This window comes from Chiloscyllium plagiosum, chromosome 2, assembly GCF_004010195.1.
Source record: "Chiloscyllium plagiosum isolate BGI_BamShark_2017 chromosome 2, ASM401019v2, whole genome shotgun sequence".
Classification (NCBI taxonomy): Eukaryota; Metazoa; Chordata; class Chondrichthyes; order Orectolobiformes; family Hemiscylliidae; genus Chiloscyllium; species Chiloscyllium plagiosum.
This window is the reverse complement of record NC_057711.1, coordinates 31,320,932-31,343,365: the sequence shown is the minus strand read 5'-3', so window position 1 is coordinate 31,343,365 and position 22,434 is coordinate 31,320,932. Positions and strand designations below refer to the sequence as shown.

The 22,434-nt window shown below is 41.8% G+C and overlaps 1 protein-coding gene across 8 annotated transcripts in view; it reads right to left on the bottom strand.

Annotated features, from left to right (window-relative positions):
• LOC122558412 (LHFPL tetraspan subfamily member 2 protein-like) overlaps positions 1 to 22,434 on the bottom strand; it is a 174,588-nt gene that overhangs the window by 119,783 nt on the left and 32,371 nt on the right. For 5 of the 8 annotated variants that reach the window (XM_043706969.1, XM_043706955.1, XM_043706965.1 and 2 more), the window contains one exon: positions 21,870 to 21,964. The gene's annotated coding sequence lies outside the window, so the exon portion shown is untranslated. Of the gene's footprint in view, positions 1 to 15,057; positions 15,274 to 21,659; positions 21,753 to 21,869; positions 21,965 to 22,434 lie in introns of all 8 variants that reach the window. The other 3 variants (XM_043706980.1, XM_043707011.1, XM_043707004.1) reach the window with 2 other exon arrangements.

Sequence of the window (22,434 nt, the reverse complement as noted above, 5' to 3'; positions counted from 1 at the left end):
GAGCGGTTAAGCTTAGAATTTAAGCAATATATGCAGCAGCTAACTATGATACATGAGACTATCCAACTGCAGGAAACACAAAGGGAACCGACACCTGTCAACAAGGAAGGACCTATTACACCCGGGGATTGGGAGTACGTGCGGGTTTTCCGAAGACGCAGGAATGAGCTGAGGAGAGAGGGACCTTTCGTAGTGACTAAGGCATCACCTACTGCCATCCAAGTGGAAGGGCAACACATATGGTACCACCTTAATCATTATACTAAAGCTCTCCCACCAGAACAAACTAACTCTAACACTGAGGTAAGTGGAGCTGAGGCAGAGGAACTTGGACACAGGCAGAGCACACAGGAGGCTAGTACTCCTCAGCAGGGTCCCAAACAAGGTACAGGTGAAGATCTTGGGGATACTGATCAGTCTAGATATGATTGTGATGGAGATGTGGAACATAGTTCTCCTGGCAGTGGGGATGGGGAAGACATGGGGGATGTCCATGATACCTCTTCTCTGATGCCATGCCTGCATATTCAGACTTGGAGACCATTGACTTGGCAGACCTGGACTGGTAATGCCAGGGTCATTCAGGCTGGGAGGCAAAAGACGTATTCGAAGTGCAGTCCTTGCTGCACTAACATGGGTACGCGCCCGTGACAATCACTGGTATTAATGAGCAAACTATACGGCTGTAATGATAGCTAGACAGGATTGTTTCTTGTGTACTAAGGTAACCACCTCATACTATGTTGTCTCTATGCCTTATAAGTTGACCACCTGTACTCAATAGCGCTTGCAGCACTCTAGCCGACCTCTTAACCCAGATGATTCATCAACTTAGAGGCAATCGCATTGCCCATTTTGGTGCCTACTATTTCAAGCCTCTATCAGCAGGATGACGTGGGCAGGCAGCAACTCCAACGGTGGTGTGGCTATAGTACCCCGTGGTCCACCAGTAAGACTAATTACACGTTCCCCGTGGCTGCTTTCAGGATCCGGGAAGGGTTGAGTTTTGAACGCTTTAAGCGAAATGGTTCCACACCATTCGACTATTTTAAGGGTCTTTGCAGGAATACAATTGAACTAGAGGTGGACACCACACTTGGGGCTGTTTTAAATTCTCAACGCGTCCCACTGGCAGATACGTGGTGGCTGTGTGGTAAGAAAGGAGGGTTGCGCCCGGTGTTGCCTGCTGACTGGAGTGGCAGCTGTGCCCGTGTAATGCTCCTACATGAGGTAGTTATATCACCACACACGCAGCTTGATGCAATGTCACAGTCAGCTTTGCGCCAAACTAAGCGACGGTATGTCCCTGATCCGACAATTCGGATTGATAGCAGAGGGAGCAAAGAGGTATTTCTAATGAGTTTAAGGCCCGCAATGAAATTGCCACGGGCTGGGTAGCTCTCATCCCCATGATAGGGGTTAGCAAGAATGCTGAATGGACTAATTACATTTATTACAACCAGCAGAGATTTATCAATTATACTGACGATGCCCTCGGGAGAACAATTGGATGCTACTATCAAAATGACATGGCAAAACAGACAGACCTTAGACTGGATACTGGCAGAAAAAGGCAGGATTTGTGTGATGTTTGGGGAGCATTGCTGTACCTTTATACCTAACAACATTAGCCCTGGGGGACTTTTTACTAAAGCAATGGAAAAACTAAAGAATCTAAGACGGGAGCTAAAAGACAATGCAGGGTTTGGTCATCAGGCTTTTGATTGGCTGAATAATATATTAGGGTCTTGGGGAGCATGGTTTGTCAAGATTGGTCTTGTTGTAGGTGCAGTTTTACTTGTTGTTGCCTTCATCTTTTGTTGTGCTTTACCGTTTATTAAGTGCTTTTTAGTTCGTGTCACTACACGGCAACTTGTGGTCATTTCAGCTACCCCAGGATGTGCTTACTACTATGATGGAACCCCACTGCTCTATGATTATGATCTAACAACCGCCACAGTGCAAGAAATATATCTACGTGGGGACGTCGATGATACTGCTGAAAAACGGGTGGGTCCTAGATTGTGAGGGATCTTGGGTCTTTTTTCCTGTTGTAGTTATTAGAGGACACGTTTTTGGTCCAAGGGACACCAGGAATGGAGAAAGAACTCTTTAAGTCTCATACTCCGAAAATTACTTAGTCCGTGTTGGGACCTATATTGTTTGTAATGGGCACAAGAGAGGCTGAGCTTATTGTCTTCTTTCTCTGGGTGAGACCAGTAGGTCTCAAAGGGGGGAATATGGAAAATAAAGAACATGAAAGCATGGGAAGAGTTAAAGCATGAAGACCACAGGAATCTGTATTCTGTGGAAGGCAGGGGCAGGATGGGATAACCATAGTGGAACATTCTTACACCAATTAGCAGAGTAAGGTTAAGGCTAAAAGGTCACTATGGCGAGAGGAGATAACACAAGTAATAAAGCAAGTTTCTCTGTTAAGTGTTATTATGACAGGATTGGGACCGTAAATATTTGGGACATAACATTAAAATATCTAATTAATAGTTAGTAGAGTCAGCTTGAGACAGGAGACTATTGTACTAGATGGAATAGCTTAATATCTATCATGATAGGTTAGTCTGCAATGAAAGATCACTGTAGCAGAAGTGATAATAAATATCCAACTGTGACATTAGAATAACATTAAGTAGAATGTACAACTAAAGAGATAATGGGAACTAACATCACTGGTTTATTGTGTAGCTAGAGTGAGGTACTTTGATTAATATAGTTGGACATGATGATAAGCTAACAGAAACATGATAAAAAAAATATAAAAATCCACAGACCCTGAGGTTCGTGGGCATTTGAGAGTCTGCTTTCTCAGTGTCACGGTTTTTTGGTTGCAAATAAAAGACCTACTTCTTGAAGAACTCTGCGTCTCCTGGTGGTTCTCTATATTTTCTCCACAACACATCAAGGAGTGTCAAGGACGTGATGCCAACATTTGGTTTGCATTATGTGGGCAAAATGCAGCCTGCTTTTGTTTCCTTTGTATTCCATTTTGCTGTCTGTCAATAAAAGCTCACGTCTGGGATGATCTGATTGCTTGCCTATTACATGATGTTCACCTACTGGGCAATGTTACATTGCAGGTGGTCACTGGGCAGGGAAGATGTTTAGGTGGAAAGTATGTAAGGAGAGGTAAAGTGTGTGATCTGGTATTAAGCAGCATTGAGGGTGAGAGAATGGGGATATATGTGCAAGAGGGTGTCAGCTATGCTGGCTTTGTGCCATCAAAAGCACTAATTGAAAATCATTAATTCTGGTCTGTTTTCTTTCTTCACTGAAACCTTTCATCAGGACTCAAGGTCCCTCTAACTCTTTCTCAAAATCTCTACAGCGTGAATAGAGACCATTCAGCCCATTGAATCCACACCAACCCTTCAATGACCATCTCACCCAAAATCTGGATCCCCCACCCTATCTCAATAGCTCCATGGCTAACCCACCTAGCCTACACATTCCTGGACACGACAGGACAATTTAGCAAAGTCATTCCACTTAACCTGTACATCTTTAGACTATGGAACGAAATCAGAGCACCTGATGGAAACCCACACAGACACAGAGAATGTGCAGACTCCATACAGACAGTCACCCAAGACAGGTCCTGACGCTGTGAGGTAGCAGTGCTAACCACTGAGCCACTGTGCCACCCTCCTCTTTTGCACAATAGAAAATGAGCCACAGCTGTTGCTAATTGCAAAAGGCTGTGAGTTAACGCTGCAAATAGAGCAACACATGTTCTCAGCTTTTAAATGAATGGTGATTTTAGCTGGTCTACTGTTTTGCTGTGGGGGTGGAATGTCTTTTTCTGCATTAGCCCATTTCTTCCTTCCTCCATCATTTGTTCAGAACCCTTGACAGGAAAAAAGTCCATTCAGTATTTCAACAAATGGGCGGAGGTTGCCATGCAAACCAAGGCCAGGGTGCCTGAAATACAACATTATGATGGAAAACAGCTATGTTGAAATTAGGTTCCTGTAATTCAGTCTGATTTCATTAACTGATGTCCAAACATGATTGCTTGGAACAGTCACTGCAATACACCATTCTTCAAACTTTCCAAATTGCAACTCATCTCAAAGCAGCAATAGGAGAAGATCATAGCCCCGTCCTGGATAATTCTCAACAATCTGTATGTTTCCAAACCTGGATGTGGTCAGCCTGATTCTAAAGACCGTCTATACCTTGAGCCAAATTGTCTTTCTTCACGTCTTGGTGCCAATTCCCAGCCACGTCATTCAATCTGAGTCACTTGATGACAAGCACGTCAACTTCAGAACAAGCTCTGGATGCCTCTCTCTATCAGCCAAGTTATAAAACTCATCTCCATCGGTTCACATCTGCTCTGGAGAAATCCAGGATTCAGTCCCAGCCTTTCATTTGGGGAAACGAAATGGAGGTGAATGACCAACAGAGGAAATTACATACCAAGAATTTTTTTATCGTTTTAAAAAAATGCCCAAAATGAAAAGTAGAAGCTTTGCAATTTTGCTTATGTCAAAGGAGACAAGCTTCAAATTAAATAGGAGATCACACATCTGATCCACTATGACTGGACTTTTACCCTAATGATAGAGCCCCTAGTTTACAGCATTTACCTGCTTGCTGGCAGCCTCTGTAGTAATATTGTTTAATCAAGACTTATTCAGAAACAACACAGCCCAACATTTAGCCCAAACAATGCATGCAGATATTCGTTCTCTACTGAATAAATACCTACTCTGGTTCATCCCATTCCCATAGCCTTTCAATTTAGTTCATCTACACATCCTATCTAATTATGAATATTAATACAGTTCTTTGCTGCACCTCTAACCCTGTATCCTCCAAACTAGAAAAATATATCTCCTGCCCTCTGTTTTAATTATTAAACTTATATTTGTGACCCCTCTTGATTTTGCAACAAGTGGAAACAACCTGCTTCTAGGCCAGCTATCACATATTTTCATAATATATTACATTTCAATCCCCCGCCCCACCCCCGCCATCTGCATTGTTCTAACAAAATAAATCCCTCCATTTTTCACATCTTATCAAGTTTGAGAATTTCTCAAACTGGGTCATGTTCTAGTGAATCGGCATTGTGCCCATGTTAAAGCCTCAATATCTTTCCTACAGCATGGAGCTTGAGAATATACATACCACTCTAATGGAAGGTTTTATATAAACACATCAGTGCATCTTGGTATTTATGCATCCACTTGAGCTTAGCTGTAGCACTCTCACTGAGCCCGAGGTCGTAAGTTCAAGCACTATTCCACACTTCTGCATACACAATCCAGTGTAATGCAGTGCTGGGGCAACTTCCCACTTTCAGAGGCACTGAAATTGGACAAGACACTAAACTTTGCTGACGTCGAAGGTGGGGTTCTAAAAGATCTCACTTTCTGAGCAGTTCTTCATGTGGCTAAGAAAATACTTCATCCTAAACCACCCCACTAAAGGGATGAGCTGTCATTAATTTAATTGCTATTGGTTGGTGTTTGAGGTGCCTGCATCAAATGCAGAAACTTCACACACATCGTTTATCAGTTATTTTTGACAACGTTGACCAAGAACATCTGGATAACTCATTGTTTTTTCTTGAACGGTTTCTTTAATGTCCAACTGAATGGACAGATAGAGTGAACAGCTTCGTTTAACTGCTCAGCTAAAAAGGCAGCACCTCTCTAACTTCAAATAATGTTGTTCTTACTTTGCGCATCTCCTGTGCAGCGGTAACCTTGTATGCCTCGCTGTCCAAACACCCTATGATCTGTGTGTCCTTGTTTGCTAAGATCTGCCTGTATTGCTCAAAATCAAAGCTTTTCACTGTACTTAGGTACATGTAACAGCAATACATCAAGTCGAATCAAATCAAATCAACAATGCAGCAGCACTGTACAGAAGTGTCAACATAGTTTGTAGATTAAGGTCCCCGTGGTAGATTTATAAAATTCGGAATCAATCTGGTGTGCCAAGTACTCACTTTAAACTTGCTTCATAAACAGGGATTTCACCAAGTGCATGCTTAAAATTAAAATAAAAAGATTATCTATGAGATAAATGATCTGATTCATTAATTGTTCCTAACTACATTGCATGGTGTATGATTGGTTTTTGACTCCAAGCTTTGCAGATGTAATGTGGTTCCATGTTTGTAATATTAATGTCACTTTGGCATTGTAAATAATAATGTCTTTACACATCCTGGACAATTGCAAAACCAGGTTGTAACTGGAAAAACAGTAACTAAAATGCCAAGATATCAAAGCCTTACACAGTTGCCAGCACTTACACAGAGTGATGTAGCACAGTAAAAGGCATTTGACTGAACCAGTCAATTTTAGTGATTATCCTCCACATAACCCATGTGTCTGCTTCCTTTCCATATACCTTCAACCATTAATCTGATCTATATTTAAATTTTGACAATGGCCTGGAGTGGTATCTAAAATGACTGATAGATCCTGATACAGAGGTCCTGTGCCCAAACTCAACCCCACCACCAAAATCTCCATTTGTCTGGACGGGTATAGCTCCAACAACACTCGAGAAGCTTGACACCATCCAGGACAAAGCAGTCCACTTGACTGGCACCCCATCCACAAATATCCACTCCTTCCACCACCACACTTGATAGCACTAGTGTGCACTATTTACCAGATGCACTGCAGGAATTCATTCTTTAAAAAGCACTTTCTAAACCCACAATCATTTCCATCTGGAAGTTCAAAGGTAGGGGATTACCAACAAGTACCTTTCCCCTACCCAAGATAAAAGTCACAGGCTTAGAAGATGTTGTTGAAGAAAGCCTGGTGAGTTACTGCAGGGCATTTGTAAATGGTACACACTGCTGCCAGTGTGTCAGTGGCGGAGGGCCATATTAAAGAGGGGATGAGCTGTTAGGTTGTTTTTGGAACATCATTAGAAAATGAAAACCATTAACAGAAGCTGATATTGAAGCCAACTCAATTATTGCGACTAAAATACAATCTCAAAACATCAACAAATGAAAACTGAACAGTGGGAGGATTCATATCCACAAATTCTTGAGAATGGCAATTCAAATTGACCAGGTGTTTATAAAGAACATTTGGAATCATTGACTTTATAAGTAGTGGCTCAGAACACAAAGACATGAAAGTTATGGTGACCTCATATATTGCCCATCAGTCTCAGTTATTGGACTGGAGACTGCTGTGGGCAGCAGAAACTGAAAGTTGGGACAAAATGGGGACATCATTCGCACTTGCTACCAACGAGCCGACTGGCACAATTCTCCCGAGTCGCCTCTGAATTGGCCGGCTTAGGTTTTGCTGTCCTATTAAACATTTCCCCACCAGGAGAGGTGAGTGCCGCTGGGTCAGGCTGGAGACTGCAAAGGGGTCTGAAGAAGACCAATGTATGGAGGTGTGTGTGATAATGTGAGTAAGAATATGTGCAAAGAGATGGAACAAAGACCTCCAACTAGAGCTTCAGATAGTGTTCTCTTCCACCTGCAGCCAGCCTGGTTTCCCTGTCCAGTAAGGAGAAAGTGAGGACTGCAGATGCTGGAGGTCAGAGTTGAGCGTGTGGTACTGGAAAAGCACAGCAGGTCAGGCAGCATCCGAGGAGCAGGAGAATCAACATTTCGGGCATAAGCCCTTCATCAGGAATGATCAGGTTCCCGGTGAAGGGCTTATGCCAGAAATGTCAATTCTTCTGATCCTCGGATTGTGCCTGACCTGCTGGGCTTTTCCAGCACTACAATCCCTTCCCTGTTCACTAAGGGAAACCTCTCCAATGATGGAAATGAATGGAGGAGCTTCTCTCCTTTTTTTTCAGGCCCTGCTGCATTGGGCATGGAAAATCTACTTCATGGTGTTCAATTCTGGGCAGCACTCTGTAGGAAGGATGTCAAGTTCTTCAAGAAGCTGCAGAAGAGATCAAGTGGAATGTTACCAAGGGTGAGAGATGTCAATTATGTGTAGGGAGTAGAGAAGCTGTAGCTATTTGCCATAAAGCAGAAAAGCTTATGGGAAGATACAATACAGGCGTTCAAAATTATAAATGGCTTTGACAGCAAGGAAGGAAAAACTGTACGCAAAACTAAATCAATTGGCAATGAAGGGCCATGAGTTTTTTTTTCCCAGCCAAAGCTATGTTAATTTGGAAAGCATTTCCCGAGGGGATGGTGGAAGCAGATACAAAAGTAATTTTCAAATAGTGATTTGAGACATACTCAAGAACTATAGGGAAAGAGGATGGAAGTGGAATTAATTACATCAGTCTTTGAAGGAACGGGCAAGCACATGATGGAGTGAATGGCCCCTTGTGCGGTTTTATTTTATGACTTAGGAGGGAAAGTATTAAAGATTGAGGTAGAAGTGAAAAAGCAATGTCTTTGGAAAAGAGAGCTTTAATGGGGGCTCAGATTAGCCTCAGCACAAGTGGTCTAATTCTGTGCTGATATCTCAATTATTCTGGAATTTTCCGAAATCTTTAAGAAAGATAATGCCTTATAAACAGTCAGATCATTTTTATTCCACATTCATGTCATTTGCTTCATTACAATCCTATTTTTATAACAAGTTAAATCTTTCCCATGAATGATTGCATTATTCAGTTTCTGTGCAACTCAACAGAACATTTTGGAAGTCATTTGGAGAAGTTTAAAGGGGAACAAAACCTTAGTAATGAATGAACTCATTACTCTCATATGAAAACTGTTTCCCTATTTTGGCCATCTGGATTGCCAGGGCATATTCCCTACTTCCCTCAACATTCCCTTGTAAGCATTCTAGATAAGTGATGTAATGGAGGACTCAGTGTGTGAAACTCACTTGTGAAACATTTCCACTGCAGTATTTGAACACTGCAATGATATAATCTGCTGATCCATATATCCAAATGGGCTTTTCAGCAAATTTGTGAATTGGCTTTATTTTCAAAATAGGAATAATGTCAAGACTACATATGAATTTGGATACATTCAGTATCTGAGTAAACCGCAAATCTTTAGTTAACCAACCAGACAAGGCATGGAAGAAATTAATGAGAAAATCCAGCAAATGGGGCAATACATTTCAAAATCAATGTGTCATTTTGTGAAAGAAAGGCCAAACCTCTGTCAAAATTACAGGAATCTGTTAAACTCATTACTTTACCATGGAAATACATCTTTTGCCATGGAACTGCAGCAGCAACAATAAATGAATGTTTTGTATGAAACTTGTGGATTCATTTTTTTTGGAAAGGATTATATAGGACAGAAAACAGGCCATTTGGCCAAACCAATCTGCTCTGCCATTTCCTTTCTAGCATTAATAAGACTCAAAGTAACGTTAGAGAATTTACTTCCATGGCTTCCTTCAGACAGAGGTGAGGCCAAGCCCTTACGTCTGTCAAGGAGGCTGGGCTGAGATGAGTTCTCCATATTTCTTCACGTTTAAATCTACCATTGTGGTAGTTTATTTCGTGTTTCCTCACATGTGTGTCTAACTGCCCCTTAATACAACATAATTTACTTCAACCACTCCCTCTGGTAACAACTTTGCACATTCCCATCACCCTTTGGAAAATGTGGTTTCTTCTAAATTTTCTATTGCTTTTCTTGGAAATTATCTTATAAAGTGTGTGGACATTAGTTATGGTTTTTCCCACAACAAAAACATTTTCTCTGGCCACCAACTGGATAACTAGTGAGACCCCCTGTTGCCTCATTTTGGGAGCACATTTCGTACTTTGTGCCAGTCACGCTGAAGCAGACAGCTGTAGGCCTCTCCTTGGGACCTGGTCCTACTCATCCTTAGTAGCACCATCAGGGATACAATGATTGCTGCTGGTACAGCACCCATCTGGACCCTCAGATTAACGAGCAATCCAGGCACATATGGGTGATAACAGGGAGGGTTTTGTCAAGAGCCATATCGACAGCCAGTGCAACGCAAAATGCTGGATCCCTCAAATAGGCATCAAAATGCCTTTGAAAGAGGGATCCCCTGATCTTGTGAGCCAGTGTGCTCATTGGGCTCCCTGCCTGGCATTGTCAGAAGCTTTCCACTGGGTTAATCCATGATGCTAGGATGAGATCCTCAAATGGACATTACTTGTCCAATTAGTGACCTCAAGTAGAAATCAGGGAGGAAAGCCATGTAGGAGCCTTCCTACCACAAATCAAACACAATACAGGGAAAATCTCAAGATTCTGAGTGAGCCAAAACCGATACAGGTTTAGCATGACTTCCTCACGTTTAAAGTTGTGTGCTTGATTTACTTTTGTTTAAATGGCGTTGCTAATCTGTGACTCAATTTTAATGATTTATACACTGCATTTATACCCATGATCACTTTGTTCCTCCATCTCACAGAAAATTGCAAACTCCACGTAATAAATGCCGTCCCTATTCTTTCTAATGAAATGTTTTACCTCACACAACCTCTGTGGAGTGACTCGAGAAAGATTCTGTTCCCTGGAGATAGTTAACGATGGGATCATCAATTTAGAAGACCAGTTTCTCACAATTTGTTCATAACTAAAGCATGCTATCCTTGGCAGTATCCTTGCAAAACTCTTTGGCACACTCACTGTGGTCTTGGCATCCATTTTTGAATAAGACACATTTTCACACTTATAGGGGAATGTTAAAGATACAGATGTCATTAATGATTGGAATTCTATGCTCAGTTTTGTGGGCTTCATCTCAAGACAAGTCCAAGATAAATTACAGATTTGATTCTCAGCTTACCCGCTTTCTGATGGCTGGGGGAATGGCACGGCTACAGTACAAAAGTGTGTTTCTGATCTGTTTTCTTAAAGTGTCAGCGTGAGCCATGACGGATGAGGATGTTAAGAGCTCTCGAAATGTTTTGATGTGTGATGGTCTCACAGTTAAAGATTAACGATACTGTAATCAGGTCTACAAATCTTCTCAATGATAATCCACATTCAGCATCACAAGGATTAATGGAAGATTCCAGGATAATCTGAGACAGTAAACCATGCACAGCCTCCCAGTGATACAGAGTTCAAGGATTCCATCAAATAGCCGACAGCCTGGCAGGTTCTGGTGAGTTTCATATGTTTTGGAGTAAAAGCACCATCAAATCAGTCCGTCATTACACATAAGTCATCCCTAAGCAGTTACAGTAGAAAACCCTTGCCTTGCAAATAATTAATAAAAAAATCCTTCATTGCAACATTGAATCCGCTGACATAATTATTTTCTATTACTTCATACACAACTGCTTCAACATGTTTCAAGAGAATTGCAAGCTGGGCATCCAAATGTGAAACTACTTTTCTCACACAACTGAATTCTGATGCAGCTCTTGCACCAGATTTTGCTGTTTAGAGAGACAGGAATGGAAATACAGTTGAATTTATGCCAATTGCCAGGAGGTTGTCTGAATTTAGCTAAAGCAGGGTGATCTACGGACATAGAATGTACACTACCGCTGTCCATTTGATGCTTTTGTTCCACATAAACCTCCTTCTGCCTTCCTTCATTTAACATTATCTGCCAAAACATCTAATAACAGAATGTCTACAGCATGGAAGCAGGTCATTCAGTCCATTGGGTCCACACTGATCCTCCAAAGAGCATCCCATCCAGAGCCAGCCCCTAAGCTATCCCTGTATTTCCCAGAGCTAATCCACCTAGCCTCTGTCGACACTACAGGGCAACTTAGCACGACCAATCCATCTAACCTGCACATTTTTGGACTGTGGAAGGAAACCAGAGCACTTGGAGGAAACCCACTCAGACATAGAAAGAATGTGCAAACTCTACACAGACAGTCGCCTGAGGATGAAATCAAACAGGGCAGCAGTACTAACCACTGAGCCACCGGGTCACCCACCACTTCTTTTCCTTTGTGTGCTTACCTGGCCTCAACATGGGAACAGCTTTCACTTTCCAATTACTCGCTATGAAAATAAATCCCTCCTAAATTCCTAATAGATTTATTAGTGATCATCTGATATTGATAATCACATAATGAATCAAAGCACTGCCAATGCTGGAAATCTGAAATAAAAACTGGAATTACTGGAGAAACTCAGCAGGTCTGGGTAATCTATGGAGAGAAACTTGAGTTAATTTTAGATTAGATTACTTTACAGTGTGGAAACAGGCCCATCAGCCCAACAAGTCCACACCAACCCGCCGAAGTGCAATCCATCCAGACCCATTCCCCTACATTTACACCTGCCCCTAACATTATGGGCAATTCACCTAACCTGCACATTTTTGGACTGTGGGAGGAAACCCACACAGACACGAGAAGAATATACAAACTCCACACAGTCAGTCACCTGAGGCAGGAATTGAACCCGGGTCTCTGGCGCTGTGAAGCAGCAGTGCTAACCACTGTGCCACGAAAGGAGTCACTGGTCCCACAATGTTAACTCTGCTTTCTCTCCATAGTTGCTGCCAGACCTGCTCAGTTTCTCCTAGTTTAGTTCCTAGTTTAGGAAGACAAATCATCAAAATAAATGTTTCCAACTCAAAAACCAGCACAAAACTAACGTGGATATTCTCAGAAATTCAAAATATTAAACGATGAATGAAGGGAAACAACAAGAGCCCTTCAAAATAAATGCATTTATTTTTCACATTATTAGTTGTATCAGTACAATTTGAACCTTGTCACAAAGAACGTGGTGCCATACTTCCTCAGAAATATAAAAATGCAATTAACATGAACATATCCGTCTCTTAACTGTTCATCAACATTGAAAGTACACAGCTGCTGTGAGGCATCCACTTTCCATTTCATTGACCTGTAGTGTTCCAACTCAAAGTGAGTGGCAGTTCCGGTCATGTTATGATGCATTTCAATTCTACACTGACAATGACAATGCTTTGTCAGACAGCAAGGCATGTTTGCTCAAGTTCAATAAAAGGAATTTGGGTTAGAAGTTGGAACTGCAGAATGGACAGTTAGGGGGCAACATTTAACTTCAATGAACCAGCGGGATTGGTTTGATAGATGTGAGTTAAATCTGAATCCCGATGGAAACTTGCTTATTTCGAATTTAAATGGCAATGATACAGTCTGCAACTGCTCCAAGGGGTCAGGTTAGAACTTTAGACATGTTAGCTGATTGAAGTCTCATTCCTCTTCCGATACCCAGGTGAGAAATGGTAGATCAAACATATGGGTGTCTTTCCCTCTACCAGCTGCAAGTGCAGCACCAGCCTGAGGAGCTGCATATGCCCATTCCAATACCCACTCATTGTGTCCCCACTCCTAGCCTTCAATCCCATCCCACCCTACACACTGGGCCGCAGGACCCCCCCCACCCTGGTACATCACATTCACATGGAAAACTTTGACCTTCAGCTTTCCCACACTTTAACAACTCTTCCCACCTGCCACCTCCAGTATCTCTCAAGTAAACACCACTTGAGCTTCTTCAGCAGCTGAAAATAAACTACAAAGTAACTTCTGTGAATAAATATGAGCCAGCAAAGGCAAGACAACATTGCTTTCATTAACCTACATTTAAAATTGTTCATTTTAATTCCTGTGCCCTCTTTTGATTTCTAAAAGCAAGTAGGAAACACTTTGACACTCAATAATCAGTGAGTATGATGCATTAAATGTTATCATGGATGGATATTTGGAGTGATCTTCATTATATCTGTTGAATTGTTTTACTGGAAAACTGCCTGGGAACAATATGGCCCTTGAGTTGGTTTCACCATTCCATTTCAACATAGTTAGTCTGTACTTCAGCCTTACCCTCCTTCATTCCATGGAAAGGCAGCCAACATAATCAAAGACCCCTCCCATCCCGGTTATAATCTCATCCAACCTCTTCCGTAAGGACAAACAGAAAGCTTAAACACAGAGTCAAGAATAGCTTCTTCCCTGCTGTTTTCTGAATGGACCTCTCACATTTTAAATTTAATGTTGATTTCCCTCTTTGTGCACCCTCCCTGTAGCTATAAGCTGCCTGACCAGCTGTGCTTTTCCAGCACATTTTTTGACTATGATTAGATTAGATTACTTACAGTGTGGAAACAGGCCCTTCGGCCCAACAAGTCCACACCGCCCCGCCGAAGCGCAACTCACCCATACCCCTACATTTACCCCTTACCTAACACTACGGGCAATTTAGCATGGCCAATTCACCTGACCTGCACATCTTTGGACTGTGGGAGGAAACCCACGCAGACACAGGGAGAATGTGCAAACTCCACACAGTCAGTTGCCTGAGGCGGGAATTGAACCCGGGTCTCTGGCGCTGTGAGGCAGCAGTGCTAACCGCTGTGCCACTGTGCCGCCCACCGTGCCGTGATCTCCAGCAACTGCAGTCCTCACTTTCTTCGCTCTGTTCTATTACCCTTATGCACTTTGTATGGTATGATCTGCCTGTACTGCATGCAAAACAAAACTATCTAGGTACATGTGACAATAATAAACAATGCAAGAATGATGCCCTCGCCTAGCAAATATCCATCAACCTTAGAATTGACCTACAGCCATAATCTTTTGGGGGAGATCACTCCCGATTTCCATGGCATTGGTTGAAAGCAGTGATAAATCAATAAAATTTTGCAATACAGACATTTAACTTATTCCTCACTCAACATAACTCTTTCAGAACAACCTCACTTCTGACCTACACCCAAAAATATAGATTGCCGAGAAAAGACTTGCAAACACACAATACATATCACAAACAGAGTCAGAAAGTGTTTTGCTGGAAAAGCATAGCCGGTCAGACAGCATCTGAGGAGCAGCAGAGTCAATGTATCGAGCACATGCTTCATCAGCACATTCCTGATGAAGAGCTTATGCTCAAAACGTCGACTCTCCTGCTCCTTGGATGCTGCCTGACCAGCTGTGCTTTTCCAGCACCACACTTTTTGACTATGACCTCCAGCATCTGTAGTCCTCACTTTGTCCTATATTACAAACAGACCAACTGTGAAGCGTACAAAGTTTGCAGTAATCAGCAGATTCTTTAAAATCACTATTATAAGTTGGCTGACCACACAGCAAAGAAAAATGTCCCATTATTATTAATAAACTAGGAATTCAATTATGGATTACTTTGGCTTTGTTCACACTCACATTTTTCAGTTGATTGTTTTCAGCTTGGACTTTTAACAGGGATGAGGATAAAGAAGTCTGAGTCAAGCACCGAAGTCAAATGGAGCAGATGAAGTAAATTTGCAAATTTCTGACATTCAGGTCATGCCAGGTTCAGGGATGAAAGCACACAGTGCGCCTGGAAGCTGTCGGCAGAGGGCATGACTTGGAGCTGTCGAGCTAAAGATAACGTTCCAGCTGCCGGGTTGAAGAAAGAATGCTGTCAGATCGACCAGACTGTGCGAGCTGTCAGGACAATTCAAATGTTCTGAAAGCAGATACCTTTGAGGTACAGACATGATTTTCCCACAAGCTGAACAGACATCAGCTATTATTCTGATTGACGTTATTGAAGTTGGTTAAACAGGGGTTAGCACCAGGCTTATTCTGTTTCCCATTGTGATCAGACGCTATGACTACTGTTTGGAACAAGGATGTTCAGCCATTAAGAAAACATTTAAAAACAATTAAACTCTTTCCTCTACAGGTCTCATCCCCATTGTGCTGGTTACTTAAATCTAAAATTTAAATAAACAATCATCCTTGACAGCTTTCACAGGAACATAGGAACAAATGTAGCCCGTTCAGCCCTTCAAATCTATCCTACTATCCAATCAGTTTATGGCTAATCATTCCACTTCTATCTGTGATCTGGATGACCTTGGATTAACAAAACTATCCAAATTGCCAACAAACTTCACTTCAACAGTTTTTTGGAGAGAGGGTTTTGTAGATTTCCAATAACCTCTGTGTGAAGTGTTTCCTTATATTACCCCTGAATTAACTTTCAAAAGGCAGAGCACTGAATAGGAACAGGAGTAGGCCATCAGCCCCTGAATCCTGTTCCACCATTCAATGAGATCATGGTTGTTCTGTGGCCTAACTCAATATACCTGCCTTTGGCCTATATCCCTTAATACCTTTGCTTAACAAAAAAAATCTAAAATTTAAATAAACAATTGATCTAACACCTCCCCCCATTTGTGGAAGAGAGTTCCAAACCTTAACACGCTTCCTAATGTCACTCCTGAACACTCTAGGCTTAATTTTTAGATTATGGCCCTATTCCCTTCTGTGTGAGTAGGAGAAAGTGAGGACTGCAGATGCTGGAGATCAGAGTTGAAAAGTGTGGTGCTGGAAAAGCACAGCAGGTCAGGCAGCATCCGAGGTACAGGAGGATTGACTTTTTCGGCATAAGCCCTTTAGCAGGAATATGGGGGCTGCAGAGGGGAAGGCAGCTGAGAGATAAATCGGGGGTATTGGGGGTGGGGGGAAGATAGCTAGGAAGGCAATAGGTGGATTCGGATGTGGGGGTGATGATGATAGGTCGGAGCCAAGGATGGAGCAGATAGGTGGGAAGGAAGATGGACAGATAGGACAGTTCAAGAGGGTGCTACTGAGTTGGAAGGTTGGATCTAGGATGAGATGGAGGAGGGGAGATGAAAAACTGGTGAAATCGACATTGATGTCGTGTGGTTGGAAGGGTCCAAGGCGGAAGATGAGGGTTTCTTCCTCCAGGCATTGGGTGGCTAGGATTTGGTGGTGGAGGAAGGGCAGGACTTGCATGTCCTTGGGAGGAGGAGTTGAAGTGGATGGCCACAGGGTGGTGGGGTTATTTAGTGTGTGTGTATCCCAGAGGTATTCGCCGAAATGTTCCACAAGGTGGCATCCTGTCTCCCCAAAGTAGAGGAGACTATCATCAAGAGCAACGGACACAGTAGATGAGGTGTTTGGATGTGCAGGAAAATCTCTGCCGGATGTGGAAGAATCCTTTGGGGCCTTGGATGGAGGTATGGGGGGAGGTGTGGGCACAGGTTTTACACCTCTTGCAACAGCAGGGGAAGGTACTGAGAGTCTAGGGTGAATTGGTGGGGGGCATGGTAAAAACAATGACTGCAGATGCTGGAAACCTGATTCTGGAACAGTGGTGCTGGAACTAACGAGTGAGTCGCAGAGGGAATGGTCTCTGAAGAATGCTGATGGTGTGGGGAGGGAAATTTATCTCTGGTCGTGGGGTTTGACTGTAGGTGGCAGAAATGGCAGAGGATGATGCGCTGAATCTGGAGATTGGTGGGGTGGAAGGTGAGGACCAGGGGGTTTTATATACCTGCTGCGGTTGGAGGGTTGGGATCAAGAGCGGAGATGTGGGAAATGGAGGAGATGCGCTGGAGGGTATTGTTGACCATGTGGGAGGGGAAATTGCAGGTGGTGGTGTAGTCCAGGTAGCTGTGAGTACCCCTCTAACTACAAGCCTGAAGAGTTCTCAGTGGGACAGCTTTAATACACATCATTTATAAGAGCATATCAGGACAGCAGCATTGAATTAATACTGAATCTGTATTGGACCAACCATATAAATATTATAGGTATAAAAGCATGTCACAGGCTAGGAATCCTGCAGCAAGTAACTCACCTGATTCCCCAAAGCCTGTCCATCATCTACACGGCACAAGTCAGGACTGTGATGGCATACTCTCCACTTGCCTGAATGAATACAGCTCCACCAACACTGAAGAAACCCAACATTATCCAGGGCAAAGCAACTCGCTTGATTAGCAACCCATCTGCTACCTTCAACATTCTCTCCCTTCACCTCTCACATGCAGTGACAGCAATATGTCCCATCTATAAGATGCATTGCCAAGCACAAAAGGATCTTTGAAACCCATGACGTTTACCAGTTTGAAGGCCATTGGCAGCAGATACATGGAACACCATCACCTGTAAGTTCCCTTCCAAGTTCTCACCATTCTGATTTGGAAATATATCTCCGTCCTTTCACTATTCCTGGATCAACATTCTGAAACTTTCTTCTAAATATCACTGTGGATTTTCCCATATCCCAGGGAAAACTTGCGATGTCTCCAGCGAAATTAAGGATGCGCAAGAAATTCTGGTCTGGCCAGTGATGACTATATCTCACGAACGAATAAAAAAATCATGACTGTCATTATGTAACAACTGGACAGCAATTATATCAAACTATGAGAAAGTGCTAATATATCTTCACCAGCATTTAATATCAGCTTCAATCTGCATTTAGTACATGAAAGCTCAGCCCAAGATAATACTCAGACAATATTTTAAATTTTGTTATTACTTCCAAGTTGTTGGCAGGGTGACACAACGGCAATATTTAATGCTGGTCATGACGACCAGGAATTGAATGTACACAGCCTGTAAGTGGTGAACTGTACCAAATACCAACAATATTTGATAAATGTTTGTCAGTGTATCTGTCTAATGGTTCCTTTCAGAATGTTGGAAGCAATTTAGAGGAATAATCAAGAAATGTCACCTCCTAGAGGTCAGTAATTGCTCAAAAGTTACTGTCAGCATCAGAGTTCTGCCAATATTAAAATGTGGTCCACTTCCATCTCAAATGAATAACACGTTTGAACAAATTAAATTGATCCTACATTTAAACCCCAAGTCTCAAAACTCTCAACATTGTGAAGAAGTATTCTTTGAGGTATTGATACCTAATATAAAAACAAAACTTAACTTACATGGAAAAAAAATGTTCGAACATTTAATTTTTGGTAGTGATTTTAAGTTTCTGATAAATACTGAAAATGTAACGTTTTAATACACGTGCCTGGATACAGATTAGAAATTAGTCCTGGCACCCAATAGCAATGCACTACTAACTTACTCTAGAGTGCATTCACTCAACAGCAATGCAGTAAAGTCGACCCTGAATGTTGTAGCATCTGCTGAGGATACACTAAGGATATCTGACTCCTCCTAGCAAAGCTAGAGTCAATGGAAATCAGGAGGAAGACTAATGTCTTAGACTCAGCTATTTACCCCAGTTCACAAATGGCTTTTACTTCATCATATGGTCAGAAATGGAGATGCTTGCAGATGATTAGGTAAATCAAGAAACATCACTGAGCACATGTTACCTCTGAACTGGCATGCCATACAACTGTGCCAAAATTACAGATTCGAATACAAGGTTAACTACAGACAGAATAGAGGAAATACAATACAAAGTACAGAAAACAATATCCAGGAAATTTTGCAAAGAATGTATTGTTTTTAATTATGAATGGGAAGGTCAGAAACAATACATGGCATATCAAAAGGTTTATATTGAGAAAAAATGCAATAGCATGCCAAAGATTTTTACTCTGTTTCAAGTGGCATTTTGGGGAGTATGATCTGTAAATGAATGAAATCGTCCCCACCCCCATTTTGTTTTTGTTAATTGCAAAACATCTTTTGTTAATTGCCTGGCTGATCACACATAGCAAAAATGCCTGCCATGTTTGTCTATAAAACAGATAACGGTGTTTAAAACAATGCATTTTGTGAAGTGTATTTATGGTAAGTTACGATGAAAACGTATGTTTTCTTTCTATCTTTCCCACTAGTATTGCTGAAGATTGCCCAGTGTGGCCCGAAAATCAAAAGCATATTAAGAGGAATTAGAATTCTGATACTGGATATGGGCCTTGCAGCTAATATCAGTTTCTTGTATGTGGTTATGGATCAGAATACCTCTTTGAAAGTGAAATATCCACTCAACAATAAGAAAGAAAAATGCAGGAATGATCAACCCACAGTGAAGTAGTAACAGGAGTCCAACTGTTAAAACGGTATAAACCATGTCTTAATTGACATGCAAGGTGTTTTTGTGGGAAACAAATATCTTGCGTCAATTGGTCTCTCACTCTAAGTCTGCTGTATTCAGATGGGTTGCAACAGCATAGACCAAGCACAAAGGAGGAGATAGCTCTGAGAACCAAATTTCCCTTCCAAATAGTGTATTGGATTAAGGTATTAAACCTACCCATTCTGAATAAAAAGCAAAACGATAAACGTTAACATAAAGAGCTGAGATTCCACACAGGAGGCAGAAGGTTTGAGTCAGGATACTTTCCTATGCTTTAAACCCATCGCCTATAAAAGGCCTTTATTTATTCAAATTTTCATTCCAAGGACATGGGGTGGGCTGGAGTTGGTAGGCCAGCTCCAGAAGTGGCTATGGAATGATGAAGGTGAATGATGAAGGAGGCTAATTATAAAGCCTACCTGGATTTTTTTAGGATTTTTGATCCGCTCCAATCACAGTTGTTAGGCTTCTCACACTTCATCATCTGCTTCTTTCGTACTTTCCAAGCCCTGTCCTTTTCCAACCCCCTCCTCCATCCCCCATGACTCAATGTTCCTTCCAAGCTCCCATGATCCGTTCATATCGCTCTGCATTCTCTATGCCCTCTGCATTCTCCATGCCCTCACACATAATATTTATTATGCACAGTATCTTGAATTGTTAATGAAAAATATCCATTCAAAAACATTCCTTGATAACCTCAAAAGTGTCAAACAAAGCCATTCATAATTTCAATAACAGAAGCTTTATCCCATTTTATATCCCTTAACCTTAAGCGAACAAAGATGTTGAACAGAACAAATCATAGAACAACTAACTTATTCAAGACTGATAAAGAGTTCAAAACATCACAACTAACACTCCTTTTCAACCAATAAACAGACTCCTGCTAGACTGATCCTGAAGCTTAAATCAAGCATTCAAAATGAGGCCCTCTGACAACTGTATCAACAGAAACAGCTGGCCAGATATTTGTGTCTCCAGGTGGCCCCATTATGAATGCTTGGCTGAGCTTAAAGTAAACACAATTTTCTCATGAGCATTTTGGTTTGGCAAGTCTTAAACAGATGACATGGCATGCATCAGTATCACAGTATGACCAAAAATGGGTTTACACAGAGCCTCTCACACATTCACTTAAGTCAGCAGGGGAGAGTGATGGCAGCAGAATGATCATTAAAGAATTATTAGAAATGAGAATCCAAATGTAGAGTGATACAGAACTCACATCACTAATTGAGTATTCACCCAGCTGGTCTATCCCAACATTTACATTCCACAGGGCCCCTCCACACGCTGCTACACCTAACCTATAACCATATACTGCTACTCTTTTCTCCTTCATGGAATTATCTAGCTTTCTCTTAAATGTTATTCAAATTAACTATCCCTCAAAGTCCCTGTTTGAGTTATTACTGTTTATTTTATATTAATGATTAATGGCTTTGAACTCTCTCACAAGAGGAAACATCTCTTCAAACCTATTGAACCCACTCACAATTTTAAATATTTTGGGGCTTGATTAAAACATTCATGAATAAGAAAGTCTCACTCCTTATAGATAAGACTCGCTGATTCTGCATGGAGGTTAAAACAAGATTGTCGAAATGTTACCCATCGACTTCCACATTAAATTTGTTCCTTAAATTTCCCAACTGCTCCTGCAAAGGCAGACAGCTTGGTGAAGGTCAGTACATTATACTAACATCTTACATCACAATGACAGGCTTCAACTCCAGGACAGAAGCTAAATCAAAGTAATCTGTAAATGATGGAAGTTGATGGGGTGAGGATGCAGCTCATAGCCCATTGGATACATCAATAACGTAAGTGCAGTCATACTACACTTTGCTTCAGAATGGTAATGGAAGGGGGGGCATGGGTGTAAAGGAAAAGAAAATCAGTCAAGATTTTAGCTCCTGATCACAATGACAGCACCCAGTTAATGGATTTTAACACTCACAAGAGTTGTGCAAGTTAAACTTGTTCACCGCTCCACTGATGTCTAGCCTCTTGGTCATAGTACAGGAACAGCACTGGTTCCAGTGGAGCTGCACTGCAGTACACAGAAGGTAAGATGAGGATGTTTGAACATGAACAATATTTTTAGTGATGTTTGAGACTCGGATCTGACCATCTGTAAATAAGCGATTACACAACTCCCTCCACTCACCTCCTTTATCTGATCCTTTGCTCCTTCCTCTCGTTAACGAATAATGGTATCCTCCCTCAGATCGAAGAGCCCGATCATGTTTGGTTAGACAGGGCCTGCATGGAACAGACAAGGGTTATCCTCATTACAACATTTTTCTGGTATTTGAAAGACATTTGAATAATTAGGCATGAGAACAGAAGAATGATTTATAAAATGACATTTCAAATCAGCTGGTTTGCAATTTAATATTTGCATCCACGAAACAGTCGAGTCAGAGTCATAGAGAGATACAGCATGGAAACAGACCCTTCAGTCCAACCCATCCACGCCAACCAGATATCCCAACGCAATCTAGTCCCACCTACCAGCACCCAGTCCATATCCCTCCAAACCCTTCCTATTCATATATCCATCCAAATGCCTCTTAAATGTTGCAATTGTACCAGCCTCCACCACTTCCTCTGGCAGCTCATTCCATACACGTACCTCTGCGTGAAAAAGTTGCCCCTTAGGTCTCTTTTATATCTTTCCCCTCTCACCCTAAACCTATGCCCTCTAGTTCTGGACTCCCCAACCCCAGGGA